This window comes from Erythrolamprus reginae, chromosome 5 (genome assembly GCF_031021105.1).
Source record: "Erythrolamprus reginae isolate rEryReg1 chromosome 5, rEryReg1.hap1, whole genome shotgun sequence".
Classification (NCBI taxonomy): Eukaryota; Metazoa; Chordata; class Lepidosauria; order Squamata; family Dipsadidae; genus Erythrolamprus; species Erythrolamprus reginae.
This window is the reverse complement of record NC_091954.1, coordinates 31,540,953-31,556,467: the sequence shown is the minus strand read 5'-3', so window position 1 is coordinate 31,556,467 and position 15,515 is coordinate 31,540,953.

Genomic DNA, 15,515 nt, shown 5'->3' with positions numbered 1-15,515 from the left:
GTGGCGATACCTGATGCCCAGGGAGCTGTGCCAGATATTCCTGATGTTCCAGATGATGAACAGCCTTCGACAGTTGCAGAGGAAATCCCTGGCGATGAACTTGAAGGTGGAGATGATTATGAAGGATGGACCAGCGTTCCAAGACGTTCAAAGAGAACCACTAAAGGAACTCCTCCAAAGAGATTTGCACAGCAAGTATCTGAATCTCCTTTTCTTTTCATGTGTAATAATCTTACACTTCCACCTGATCATTTTCACCAGATCAAACTTTTGCCTGAATCTGAACAAGAAAAATGGTATGAGGCTATGGAACGCGAACTGGACTGCCTAAAGAAACTTAAGGTGTTCCAACAGGTGGAGCCTCCCAACAAGAAGAAAGTCATTGGCACACGCTGGGTGTATAAGCTCAAACAGAAACCTAATGAAGGAAAGCTGTATAAAGCTAGACTTGTAGCTCAAGGATTCTCTCAAGTTTATCCGGATGACTACACTGACACGTATTCACCCACAGTCAAAAATGAGAGTGTCAAGATTGCCCTAATCACTGCTATTGCTTTGGACTTAGAGGTTTTTCAGTTTGATGTAGAGACTGCCTATTTGAACGCTGATCTGAATGAAGAGATCTACGTCAAGGGTGCTCCCGGGTTCCAGGACCGAGAAGGTGAAGTCTGGTCTCTGAGCAAGTCTTTATACGGCCTCAAACAGAGTGCCCTTATGTGGTACAAGTTATTATCCCAAAAGCTAAATTCAATGGGCTTTATTAAGTCCATCCCTGATGAATGCGTGTTCACAAAAGGGCAAGGTAAGACTTATGAAATTGTTCTTGTTTATGTTGATGATATTGTTTACATAGGTCCAAATGAAAGCACCAGTAAAACTTTTGCTAAGGGTCTTGAGAAACATTTCACCTTAAAAAGCCTAGGGCATATTAATGATTATCTAGGTGTTCAGTTTGAGAAAACTGAGAAGGGGTTCTCTCTTTCACAAGAAAGTAAGGTTGACCAGCTTTTGCAGAATTGTAACATGTCTGATGCGAAAACTTGTCGTTCTCCTATGCAGACTGATTTTTACAGGTTAACCCGAGAAGAGTATCCTGATTTTGACAACAAAACACTGTACCGATCAGTGATTGGATCGCTATTGTACATCAGCAGTTGGACAAGACCTGACATTTCGCTGAGTGTGAATCTACTGTCCAGATACGTTGGCAACGCAACCACGTTTCACTGGTCTTGCATAAAGAGACTGTTGAGATACATGAAGCTCACAAAGGACAAGAAGTTGTACCTCGAGCCGAATCATGTTGAGTACCCTGAAGTGATTTGTTATGCAGATGCTGACTGGGCAAGTGACACAGAAACACGAAAAAGTACTTCTGGTTATATACTGTTTTTAAATGGTTGTCCTTTCTTTTGGAAAGTTAGGCAGCACAAGTTTATTTCTTGCTCTTCAATTGAGTCTGAATATGCATGTGTTTCTGATTGCTGTAATGAGTTAACCTCTCTTTTTAATCTCATTGATAGTATTTGGGAAAGTCCAAAGAAACCAATTGTTATTATGGAGGATAACATTTCAGTGAACTGATGCCTTGATGTCCTGATGTCCCTTATGTCTCTGATGACTGACAAAGAAGGGGTGTCACGCTGTGGTTGACAGCCTCCAAAGACATTGAGAAACATCCAGTAGTTAGATAGTTAACTCTGTTTATTAATGTAGCTCCTCCTTTGTGATGTAACTGCTTTGCTCACATCCTCCTCCTTGCAGGAAGAAGAAGCTCTCTAGCTTCCGAGCAACTCCATTACGCTTCACATTCATTAGCAATGTAGATGTCCATTTTATGTCTCTTCAGACAAACTTTATTTTTCTACTTTTTCTAATAAAAGTTAAGTTCATTCGAACATGCTCTGTCTGTACTTTAATGACCATCTCCTCCAGAAGGTCCTGGTTCAGTCCTAGCGGGCTGAACACCTTGCAAAGGTAAGGACCCTCTAGATCCAACAGAGACATCTCCAGGGCAGGATGAAAACATGGCCAAACAGTTTGTGTGGATGAACCAAATGCTTCTGCTACTTCGTCTCCATTATTTGTTTTGCTAGAAGAGCAGCAGTGAATTAGCAGCACCGTTTGTCAATTTACATTAAGTTCTCAGTTTAATTATCCTAAAATATCTAATGTGATTCACAAATAATATAAATTGTCATGTCAAAATTGTTAAGTAGGTAAATAAAAATACGAGATCTTGTACTTACACAAACGCTATCTGGAAAATATATTAGGTACAAGCTTCCTGACTGAAATTATTTATTTACTTATTTATTTAAAATATTTATATTAACACCCATCTTTTACCAAACTCTGGACATCTCCCACAGCAATTTTAAACCACAGCAATAATATTCAAACTGATTCACTGGGTTTACATTTCTTTAAAACAAGTGTTTTTCAAACCCTAAACTTTACAGTCATAAGATTAAGATATACATATACATATACATATATTGCTGTATTTTAGGAGGGCCAAATTTTTAATGGTAAAATAAATTATGTTGAAATGAGGATTAAAGATCCTGAAAAAAATAGGGAGGGAGGGAGGGAAGGAAGGAAGGAAGGAAGGAAAGAAGGAAGAATATCTGTCAGTTCCCCACAAGGAAATTTAACGGGGAAGACAGCAGGAAGTCAGAAGTAGCTCTTATTCCCACTGGTTTCTCCCCCACTCCCTCTCACGGTTTTATGTTTATATCTCTGAAATAAGACCCAGACTGTCTATTTTGCATAGGTATAATTTCTAAGCTCAGATGGTGTGGCATGGCTTCACCCTGCAAAAGTACTTTGGGATACACAGTCATTGAAATTCTCCTTCTTAACAAGGTTGGCAATCAACATTTCATTGTGCAGAAAGGGGAAGTGAAGCAACAAGAGCATTTTGTTTTTAGAAGTGAGGGGACTCTGTTGTTTGTTAAAGCAGTATCAAAAAGCATATTTGTACCAATTATTTGATAAACAAAGCATCCATTCAAAGCTTGATCAAATAAAGAGGAACATGAAAGATCTGAAGAAAAGGAAATAGAGACAGATACAGCTATTAAAAAATCATTAATTGAAGTAAAACAATCAGTAACTATGATCATGTCTAAAGTGACCGGGTTTTAACATTGGTAAAGTGGGACACCATTGATCAGAGTGGGGGGTGGGCAGGTTTCTTAAAAAAAAATTGTATTGATTTTTATAATAATAATAAAAACAAATGCACACTACACAAAAACAGTGCACAGTGATATGTAACATTAATTTCTTAATATGACATCATTATCTTCTCATAACCACACTCACAAAAGAGAGATAGCATGTGTGTGTGTGTGTGTGTGTGTGTTTGTTTGTGTGAACAGAAATTGAATCTTATGGGAAAGAAATGGTAGCTGGCTATGGATAAATAGAAATCTAAGAAATAATCAATTGTCATCAGAGGCTACTTTCTAAATCCATTGTACGCATCTGTGAAAATTAGCTGTTTCTTGAAAAGCCCCTTTCATAACAAGCTAGTTTGTCTATAAATTATTCCTTCATATCTTAAAAGACTTTCTGTGAAACCACCAGATGTTTAGAACTGAACATTACCACTTTCAAAGAGGAAGGTGCAACCTGTCCCCAAATTATAGACGCTGTGATCACACATTAAAAAAATGGATGTATGGAATCCTCGCATTTCAGCTCAGGAGGTTTTGTTTTGTTTTGTTTTGTTTCGTTTCGTTTCGTTTCGTTTTTCCCTGGACTTGCAGCTGGATTCCATCTGTAAGGTCAGAGCCGGCATTCCATAATATCCCAGATCCTACCAGCTTGCAGTGTCACGGATAACAAAAAGCCTGTTTGAACTTTCATTAACCGTAGAGGTGATGGAGTTAAGAGATCCAAGCAGTGTTAATCAAAACAAGCATTTTTTAATTTATAAAAACAGAAAACAAACAAAGTTGCTTTGCCAACGTGTCATGACAACAGATTGACACTAAGTGAAATGTCGGGTCTTGTCCAACAGCTAATGTATAACAGTGACCCAATGACTGAACGGTACAGTGTTTGGTCCTTAAACAGAGGACTATCTTGGTATGTCAGCTTGTAAAAGTCTGTCTGCATTGGAGAGCGACATGGATGTGCGTCAGTCATGTTGCAATGTTGCAAAAGTTGATCAATTTTGTTCTCTTGTGAGAGGCTAAACCCCTTCTGAGTTTTCTCAATCTGAACTCCTAAGTAATCATGAATGTGTCCTAAACTTTTCAGTGTAAAGTGTCTTTCTAAACCTTTTGCAAAAATCACACTCATATGTTGATTTGGACCAATGTAAACAATATCATCAACATAAGTCTACGGAAAGGGGCGGCATACAAATCTAATAAATAAATAAATAAATAAACAAACAAACAAACAAACAAACAAATAAACAAACAAATAAACAAGAACAATTTCATAAACATTACCTTGCCCTTTTGTAAACACGCATTCATCAGAGTTGGACTTAATAAAGCCCATTGAATTTAGCTTGTCAATGAGACATCTATGCCACATTAAACCAGATTGTTTCAATCCATACAGACTCTTTTGCAGGTACCAGACATCTCCTTCCTGGTCCTGGAATCCGGGCGTGCCTTTCACGTAGATTTCTTCATCTAGATCAGCATTCAGATAAGCAGTTTTGACATAGAACTGGAAAACTTCTAAATTCAGGCAACGGCTGTTGTTAAAGCAATTTTGGCACTTTCATTTCTGACAGTAGGTGAATAAGTATCGGTGTAATCTTCTGGAAAAATTTGAGAGTAGCCCTGTGCTACTAATCTTGCTTTGTATATTTTCTCACCGTTTGGTTTTTGCTTAATTCTGTAGACCCATCGTGTGCCAATAATCTTCTTGTTCCTTGGAGGTTCAACGTGTTTGAACACCTTAAGTTTCTTTAAACTGTCCAGTTCAGCTTGCATAGCATCATACCATTTTTCTTGTTCGGACTCGGGTAAATGTCTTATTTGGTAAAAATTCTCAGGAGGAAGTGTAACATTGTTGCAAAGAACAGGAAAAGATTTCTGAGATACTTGCGCTTGATATCTCACTGGAGGAATTCCTTTTGTGGTTCTCTTGGAACGTCTTAGAACCATGGTCCATTCATCATCTTGGTCATCTCCATTTCCAATTACATCACTAGGAACATCATCTGCAACTGGTAAAGACTGCACATCATGAGGAACATCTGGAACATCTGGGACAGCTATCTGAGAGTCAGGTTGTGCTGTACCTTGAACATCATTTCTAGGAAAATAAACTGAAGTATCATTACTATGTATTCTGGACCAATTTGTATCTTCCTCAAATTTAGCTGAATTGGAAATAACAGCTTTGTGATCAGAGTCAGCAAATTTGTAGTATTTGGAACTTTCATCAAAACCTATAAATCTCAGTCTTTCTGCCACTGGACCTCCTTTCTTTCTCTGGGCCAGTGGAATGTTAACCATGGCATACGAGCCAAAAATGTGAAGGTTTTGAATGTCAGATTTCTTTCCATAAAGCATGTAGAACGGAGTTTGCTTTAAAACGCTGCTCCAGGTATGATTAACAATGTAGTTTGCATACCTTAATGCACCCCAGTAGAAATTGTTTAGATCAGCGTCTTCTAGGAGACAGCGATACATAGTCTGTAAAACGCCCTGTCATCGTTCTACAATACCATTGTGTTGAGGAGTGTAAGAGGCTGAAGCTTGGTGCCGTATCCCATTCCGCCTCATCCATCCTTGGAATTGTTGGGACATGAATTCTCCACCACAATCACTTTGGATTCTTCTGATGCGGACACCATGTTGATTGAAGACTTGTGCAGCAAAGTCTGTAAAGATCTGAAACGTCTCTGATTTTTGTTTCATTAGATACACAAAACCATATCTAGAATAACTATCAACAATTGTTAAGAAATACTTACTGTTACCCCTAGTAGGCCGAAATGGACCGACAATGTTGGTATGAACCAAATAAAAAATGCATGTAGACAAATGTATGGCATGCTTAGCAATAGGAGCAGCTTTCGATTTTGATTTGTTACAAGCAAAACAGTCTAAGTAAATTGGGCAATTACTATCGATTTTGAAACCATTTACGAATTCAGGCATCTTGGATAAGACATCATATGAAGCATGGCCCAAACGTCGGTGCCAACGGTGAATGCACCTGGAATGAAAAGATTTGTTTGTTAGTACAGGTTTAGCATTTGCAACATTATGTGGAACCATTTGGAATTCATTGGCTTTACGAGCCTCTGTTTCTATATTAGCAACAGGTTTTCTCTCTGGGCCTGTGCTTTCATGGTTTGGAATGCTTATACTTACATCTACCTGTGCACGAAGGTTCAGCTTCAGGTAATAAACACCACCAATCGGAATAGCATGTGCATCAACAGCTCCATTTTTAATAATGTGGATCTCATTGTTCAGGAGCATAGCTTTGTAGCCCAAGTCTTTGTTCAGGTGATAAAGACTAAGTAAGTTGCTTGTAGCATTTGGAATGTAGAGAACACATGGAATCATCTGATCCAATTCTTCGATGTAGACAGTTCCTTCTCCTTCGACTTTGCATATGTGATTTGAGACTGAGTACAACTCCTTTATATCAATTTCATGTAATTCAGTAAAAAGTTCTCTTTGATGAGTAATGTGAAAAGCAGCTCCGCTATCTAAAGTCCATAAATATCTCATGTTGTACTCATAATTTGAATTAGGAACATTGTTTAGAGTTAAAGTATTAATTGTAGCATGTGATTCGCTTCCGGAACCTCGTTGAGCTCATCTGTAGTTACTGGAACCCCTGCGTCTGCCGCCTCTGGGACCTGTTCCTCTGGGCTGGGCAGGATATTGAGAGCGTTGAGAATCAGCAGATTGAGAGCGTTGAAAATCAGCAGATTGAGAGCATTGAAAATCTGTTCTTCTGGATTGGTTACTTCTTTGTTGGTAACCGCGACTCACTGGAGCTCTGGTAGTAGCTGTTTTGGATTTAAGCCTGCTTTCCATAATTACTTCTTCTTCAGTTAAGATTTGGCAAACTCTGGATGTGGTACGTTGAGGTAGAGGTATACTATGGCACTTTGTAATAGCCTCTTTCCAGTCCTCATTTAGCGACGAGATGATTGCCGTGGTCATTTGTAGGTGATCAATATTGTATCTTCTTTCTGCCAATTCTTTTTGCATCGCCAAGAGTTTTGACAAGTGTGGAGCAATTTTCTCTCCAGGTTTTAGTTTCGCATTGAAAAAGTCAGTGAACAATAAACATGTCCCCTCGGCTGAAATAGGACGGTAAAGTTCATCTAAGGCAGTGATCACGGCATTTGCAGTATTATCAAGTGAGAATCTAACTGAATGTCATGTTGTCAACCCCTTCTGCAGCTAATATCAGTCTAATCTGGTGTAACCACGTCTTATAATTCTGCCCACTGTTCTTTAATTGAGACTCACCTTGCAATGGTGACAAGGTAGAGAATTGTCTTTGAATTGCAGCTGGCATCGGTTGTTGTAGTTAAGGACATGGTGCCAATAATGGTTGTGCCGGCTGAAGTGGAATCTGCGGCAATTGCACTGGTTGAACTGGTTGTGGCAATTGCATGGGTGTAGTAGAAACTTGTGGTGGTTGTACCTGTGAAAATTGCGCCCCTTGACTTCGTTGGGGTACTTGCTGCAAAAATGTCTGTTGAGGTACAAACCTTCCTTTGTCTGCAGTGTAGAGTTGTCCTGCTGAAGCTGCTTGATTCATTTGATTTCCTAAAAAGAAATCTTTCTGGCTATATAAATTTTCTGGTGACCTAAATTGCTTAAAATGGTCATTGGGTAACATTTAAGAGTCTTCTGGCATGAAAAGGACATTTTGGTGCAATTGCTTAATTTGGCCTCCAGGTGGCACTGCAGGATCACTTTTCATCATTTGGCTTGAAAATGAATAACTTGGTAAAAATGAAGAAATTGGTTTGGGTAAATTCTCAGTTTGGCCACTGGGTGGCGCTGCACCAAGTTCTTTGGATGGCAAGGTATGCATGATGTCAATACTTTTGAAAGAGTAAACTTGCCCCCCCCACAGACTCCATTTTTCTTGCATCTAATAACTTGTACATTTCCCCTTGACAAAACATCATTTGCATATTTCTTAATTCACTTAGTCTTTGTTCTTTCTTAGTTATCTGAGTGTAATAGAAATCTATTAAATTATTTTCACTCTTTGTAAGGGGAGTTGATTTTCTGTTTACATAAAAATTTGAGAGATAGTCCTGAGTTATTTGGATGTCTCTCTGCAGATCTTTGGCAATCTACGCAGTCGGGAGATTAATGTCTGCTAGCGAAAGTTGGCTTTCCTTTATAGTTGATTCAGAGCATTTTGAAAACATCTGGTCCTCATTAACTTTGAGTTTTGGCTTTGCTCCTAGTTCTGCTGGGAGCTTATCTGATTCACTGTAATTTATTGCTTCTTTCTGTCTCTCTGAACATTCTAACTGTGTTTGACCAGAAATACAAATTTGGGAAGCCTCTTCTGATAACGTAATATTTTCTGTTAAATTAATTAAGTTTGACTCACCAGTTTCTTCGGTGATCTAGGTGAGAGGTGAAATTCTTTCAGTAGCGATTTCCCTGGTGGGGTTAGGAATTTCTTCTGTCGGGATCGGCATGCCTGCTTCTGTTGCTGGGAGATGCAAAGGGAAATATCTGCGTTTCTTTGCAGGCATATCAGACTTGATTAATTAAGGCAGAGCCATCCTCCTGCTGCCATGTCACGGATAACAAAAAGCCCGTTTGAACTTTCATTAACCATAGAGGTGATGGAGTTAAGAGATCCAAGCAGTGTTAATCAAAACAAGCATTTCTTTATTCATAAAAACAGAAAACAAACAGTGTCTTGAGAGACAAAATAATCTAAGCAGCTTACATAATGGCATCTGGAAATGAATGGAACAAAGCAGAACTACAAGTTCATGAGGGAGGAAGTGATATGTGGGATATGACGTGGAATATGGGAGTGATTAATAACAAGGCACACATGTTAACTCTTTAATTACTGAATGTCTCTGAGGCTGGCAATATCCAGCATGACATGCAAGCATAGGATTACTTTTCTGAGCACAGGCTGCCGCCAAGCGTGCCAGCTTGTTTTGCTTCCTGGTTTGCAGAATGGAAACTTTTTATTTCCCCATAGAGTATAATGCAGGGTTGAGGGGTTATTTTGACAGCTGCCAACACAGCCCTATCTCTCATTTTCTTTTCCAGCCCCTACTACTAAACTCTCATTTTTGCATCCAGGAGAAAAGGGAGAAGGAAAGAAGGTAGAGGGGGAGGGAGAAGCAAGTGAAGCAGTAAACTTTTTTTTTTTTCCTCACATGGTGTAACGTGACCGAAGGGAGGAAAGCAGGGGATTCGGTTGGAAGGAGTAAAGAAAAGACGCATCACAACTTTTTTACATTATATTCTAGTACCTTGCAGTCCAAAGGAATTTGGGTCCTTTTTCACTAAAAGGCATGCCAAACCTTCCTGAAGCAGCGGCTCCCCCACCCAGCTATATCTTAGGAGGCTTTTCCAAAATGAGTGGGGGTTGTGGGGGTGGAATGGCAGAAGCCTTACCTTTTGATCAGTGTTAAACTCCCACTGTGGAGTCTTGCAGCAAGAGCATCTGAAGGTGGAAGTAGATGCTGCCGCCGCTGGGCTGCAGAAGACTGGGGCGGCCAGAAGCTTGTCATGCATTTTTTCAAAAAAGCAGGACTTTTTAGAAATGCCATGGGACGTGGGGGAAATTGTTAAAAAGCAGGACTGTCCTGCCAAAAGTGGGACGTCTGGTCACCTTAATCATGCTGTATGTAATTTTAGAAGTCCAGTAGTAATGTTTTATACCACTGCTGGTGAACCTTTTTGGCACCTGGTCTTCCAGTTTCTGTCATGCATGAGCATCCAAAGACCATCTGGCCAGTGTGCATGAGTGCACCGGAAACGGGAAAATCATCTTCCCGGTGCATGCATGCCTACCAGGCAGCTGCTCTTCCAGTTTCTGGAGCTCTTACATGCATGAAGACCAGCTGGCCGGTGCACCAGAACCTGGAAGAGCAATGGACAACAGCTCGCATGCCCGGAGAGATGGCTCTCTGTGCTACTTCTGGCACATGTGCCATAGGTTCGCCATTACGGATTTAAACATTGAAAAATTAATCTTGGGCATACAGTATACAGTTGCAGGTAATACATATGAGAAGAACCTAGTCTATATAAAATAATGTATCTATGTAGCTATTGCATAGATCATGTTTATAATAGGTACTACTTCCCTGTTGAGAAAGAATTCTGAAAACACCATGAAATTCCCTATTGGATGATTAAAATCTCAACATAAAGTTTGAACTCATGCTATTACTATGCCTTAATATTACATTGGAAATTCCTTCTGGGTGAATTCAAGCTTCATGTTCTGCCATCACCTTATCTGATTTTTTCCCCTTTTGCTCATGTAGAAAATACATATTCTTTCACATAAATCTTACATGAACTCTCCCTCAAACTAATCTTCTGTGAATGTTTTGAACTACAACTCTTTCATCCCTGATCCCTGGCCATACTTATTGGTCTTTGTGGACTTTCTGGGCTCAATATCTGAAAAGTTCCAGATGGGGAAAACTCTTTTCAACCATAATTTAATTTAGCTCCTGTTTAGTGGGCTTTGGCTCATTTTCTTCTGACATGGCTGTACACAGGCTTTTTCACAAATTGGTGTGCCTTGTTACATCTGGAATTAGGAAGTTTTAACTAAATGATCATGAGTCATGAATAATGAATAACCATTGAAGGGCTACCAAAATTTTTACTACCACACTGTGGGCTTAGCTTATGCATCATTCAGAGCAAATTGAGTGTTCTGGGGTGGAGTTCCATTTTCGCTACACCCCGTATGCCACCCCCCATCTGGGCAGCAGCTCAACCTTGCTTGTAACCAAACCTCAGTTTAAACTAACCACTGTTGTTAAAGCCTCGATGCTCCAGAGCAGCAGTATCAAATTCATATCATCACATGACATATTTGGACTTTCCCCCTTGTTGTGTCCAGAGGACAGTTAGGCCTTGTACACACCCCATATTCCTTGGGCGGGAAAATACTGTAAAATGATTGGTTGGCTCAGCCTGGCAGCCCGGGGTATATATATAGCTGCCAGGCATGGCCGTGTCGTTGTTGTTGTCTCGTTCCTTTCTGTAACCGTTACTTCTGTTCTAATAAAAGAACCGTTACTTGATCAGAGAGTCTGCAGTTGATGCTTCCCTAGATCTAACACCCCCCTTAGCTAAACCAGGCATAGGCGTGGCCAGTGTGTGACACATCTGTCCTGTGGGCTGTGTGTTGGACAGCCCTGCTCCAGAGGATCTTAATTAATTTCAGTGCTGATTATTTTAAGATCATTTTTGTAGCACTGCTGGAAAAGGATACAGGAGAAAAGCAACACATAAGACTGAAAATCTCCAAGCTTCAACTATGTAGTATGCAGGTATCATTTAGCTTTAGGATTGAACCTAGAAATTATTTTGACATGTGAATTTTTGTCGTTAGGTTAAATATGGTTTAAACATTATTTTAACATTTTGAATTGCTAAGCACTACTGTTTTCTTTGTCTCAAATCAATTAAATTAATTCCCCATGGAGTTATTATAGAGTCATAATATTAAACCAGTCAAAGCACTGGGAATCTCCCCATGTTAAAGGTAATTCCAGTGTAATAATGATACAGCCTAGAAAAGCCAGATCAATTATGCACATAGATAGGCAACAGAAATACAGTGTAACTCACTGATAAAAAGTACTGTATGGATGGATGGGTGCATAGCACAATGAGCCTAATATCAGTGATATGGAAAAAGGCTGGAAGCAAAATAATTTTTTCCTCATCTTTAATGAAAAAGGTCTTCATGTTTCCTGCTTATTCCTCAAGATCATTTTATCTCCCAGCATCTCTAAAATTCAACTGAAGCATTCTCATAGCCCACTAGCTAATAATAAATCAAAGGGTAGAAATCCATTGAGAATTGAAAATCAAGCATGTGAAATGCTGGTTCCCCTCATTCCCACTTTCTGATCTGCACTGTGTGCCAGTAACAAAGCAATTCATCATATGACCCCCAAAGTTCGAATTCTTATAGCAGTAAGATTAAAACCTCGGTCTAAACAGAAGGCAAATTTACAACCTTAAACTTTATCTCCAAGTTTAAATTAAGGGAATAATGTTCAGAGGGCTCTAATAAGCAAAATAAATTCATTACTGCTGCTTCATAACCATACTGCTTTCACAGGGAATTACTGATAACAAAGCATGAAAGTTATTCTTTCTTCTTCTTCTTTTTTTGGAAAGAAGCAAAAAAGTTACTGTGAAATACCAGCTGCATTGTCATTTCACCAGACAATGAACTACAATCCTAATTATCTTTATGTCAATCAAAGTAGCAGATACAAATCTGTTCCAAGTGAACATGCCATTCAATACGTGTACACACAATCAAGGATATTTCACCCATAAACAATCAGAGATAAGATGCAGTTATTCTAAAGCAGTAATAACAAAAGTTGTTCCAAGATGTTTTTTACATCACCCATTTCCTAGATATCAGTTGCACATCAGCTATGTGATACTTTATGGAATTTAGGTGGCTCTTCTCCTACAGCACACCAAACCTACTAAAACTCTTTTCTATTTGTTTTGATGTGCATAATACCTCACTTAAAGTTATCACATTGAACTAATCCTGCCTCACTTAGTCTAAGACAGTGATGGTGAATCTATGGTACGGGTGCCACAGGTGGCACACAGAGCCATATCTGCTGGCACATGAGCCATTACCCCAGCTCAGCTCTAATGTGAATATGTGTGGTGGCCAACTGATTTTCAGCTTACCCGGAGGCTCTAGAAGGGCATTTTTGGCTTCCAGAGAGTCTCTGGGGGATGGGGGAGGGCTTTTTTTGCCTCTGGAGCCTGGGGAGGGTGAAAAATGGGGCTACTGCACCCACCAGAGATTGAAAAATGGGCTGTTTCAGGCATCCAGAGGGGCAGGGGGCATTTTTGCCATCCCCAGGCAAAAATGCCCTCCTAGAATTATGGGTGTGGGCACTCACGCATACATGATAGCACACACACACACTTTTTGCACACGAGGAAACAAAGGTTCACCATCACTGGCCTATGAGAATATTGAATATTTTTGATATAAAATATATGGGAATATATTCATAATTTTGTATTTATTTATTTTGTCATGTTTATGTAGTGTATTTTGGAGGTAATGACCCTCTGAGAGCTGTGTGCAAAGAAATTTCATTTTAATGTATGACCGTTAGTGTACACTCTAAGTGACAATAAAGTTATTCTAAGTCTAAGTCTTATATTCAATATAATATTCAATATTGAAATCTAAAGATGTTGACATTTTGGAAAGAGTTTAGAGAACAGCAACAAAGATGATTAGTGGGCTAGAAGCTATAACATATGAAGAAGAATTGCAGGAATTGGGTATACCTAGTTTATTGAAAAGAAGGACCAGGGTGACATAATAGCAATCTTCCTATACTTGAAGGGCTGCCACAAGGCAGAAGGGACCAATTTATTTACCAAAGTACCTAAAAGCAAGACAAGAAACAATGGGTTGAAACTAATCAAGGAGAGAAGCTACCTAGAACTGAGGAGAAAATTTCTAACAGTGAGAACTATCAACCAATGGAACAAATTGCTTTTCTCCCATCATCCCTGGTGGCTTTTAAAGAGAGACTGGACAGCCATTTATCAGAAATAGTATAAGTCTCCTATCTGAGCAGGGTGTTGAACTAGATCAGTGATGGCAAACCTTTTTTCCCCTTAGGTGCCAAAAGAGCGTGCATGCACACTATTGCGCATACATGAATGCCCATACCCATAATTCAATGCCTGGGGAAGGCAAAAATGGATTCTCCCACTCTCCGGAGGCCCTCTAGAAGCCAGAAATGTCCTGTTTCCCAACTTCTAATGGGCCTAGTAGGCTCTTTTTAAAAAATATATATATATATATAATTTTTATTGATTTTTATAGGTTTACAAAAAACAAACATATAACAGTGCACAGTGCTTGTGCCCATCACCAAACAACACACACACCCCGTCACCCCCCACCACCCCTACAGGAGGATTCAAAGAGGTTTCACTTGTTTATCTATCTATTAATCCTTGGCTCTATCTTGAGCAAATTTTACTAAAAGAGTGATTGTAGTTTATTTTTCATATTTACATCACAGATTTTACTTAACATATAATCTTTTACCTTGTTCCATCGCACCATCAGCTTCTCTAATTTATTCTCATCAAAATTATTTAATCTTATTTCCATAATTTCAAAATATATGTGATCCACCATATACCAATACCAATTTTGTACTGTCCATTTTGTAGAATCTTTCCATCCTAAAACTATCACCGCTTGAGCACTTTCCAATGCTGCAGTTTTAATTTCCTTAAATTCTCCTAGTTCCCTATATTTAATTAAAATTGCTGTTTCTTTTATAATAATCCAATTAATGTTTAACATTTTATTAATTTCATTCTGGACTACCTTCCAGAATTTCTGTATTTCTGCACACTCCCAGATCATATGCATAAATATTCCTTTTTTCTGACAGCCATGCCAACATTTGCTCTTCTCTTTCCCCTGGAAGTGTGCAATTTGTACAGGTGTATAATACCACTTATGTAAGATTTTTCTTCTCATCTCTTTAACTCTCGTATTTTTAATCTTATATATATTTTCTATTATTTCTTTCATTTCTCTTTCATCTATTTGTAAATCATCCTGCCAACATCTTGTTAAACTTTTAGCTACTTCTTCTTCCCTTTGCAATAACATCCTATATATTTTGCTGGCTTGTGCTTTACTTTCATTTATCTTTTCATTTATTATTTTTTCTAAACTATTTTCTTCTCGTAAGAAGATTTCTTTATTCTCACTTTTGTTTAAATATGTACATATTGCATTGATCTGCAACCAATTCTGTTTACCGATCCACCATTCCAATCTGGTTCTACTAACTCTTCCATCTTTCTCATATAATTGTTCAATTCTCGTCACCCCTTTACTATTTAGTATTTTAATAATTCTACTTAGATTAGCATCGTCCCCTATATTTAATCCATATAACGTTGATAACTTGGATACTTTTATTCCGCTTGTCCTCTGCCATTTAAGCCATATTTCTAAACATGCTTTAAAAGGATCACTTAAGGTACCGATTTCAATTCTACTCCAATTTTTAAATAATAGTTCTTTGTTATTTATGTTATTAATTTCTTTTTCTAATTCTACCCATTTCTTTTCCCCCCATAACTGTAGCTCGATTAACCTTTCCATTGGAAATGCATTTCTATATAATACTAAGCATGGGCTGCCCCACCCTCCCTCTTTCTCTTGTGCAACCTGCCAATGCTTCCTTATTCTGGGTTTTTTGTCTCCTTCAATCCAAAAATTTAGTC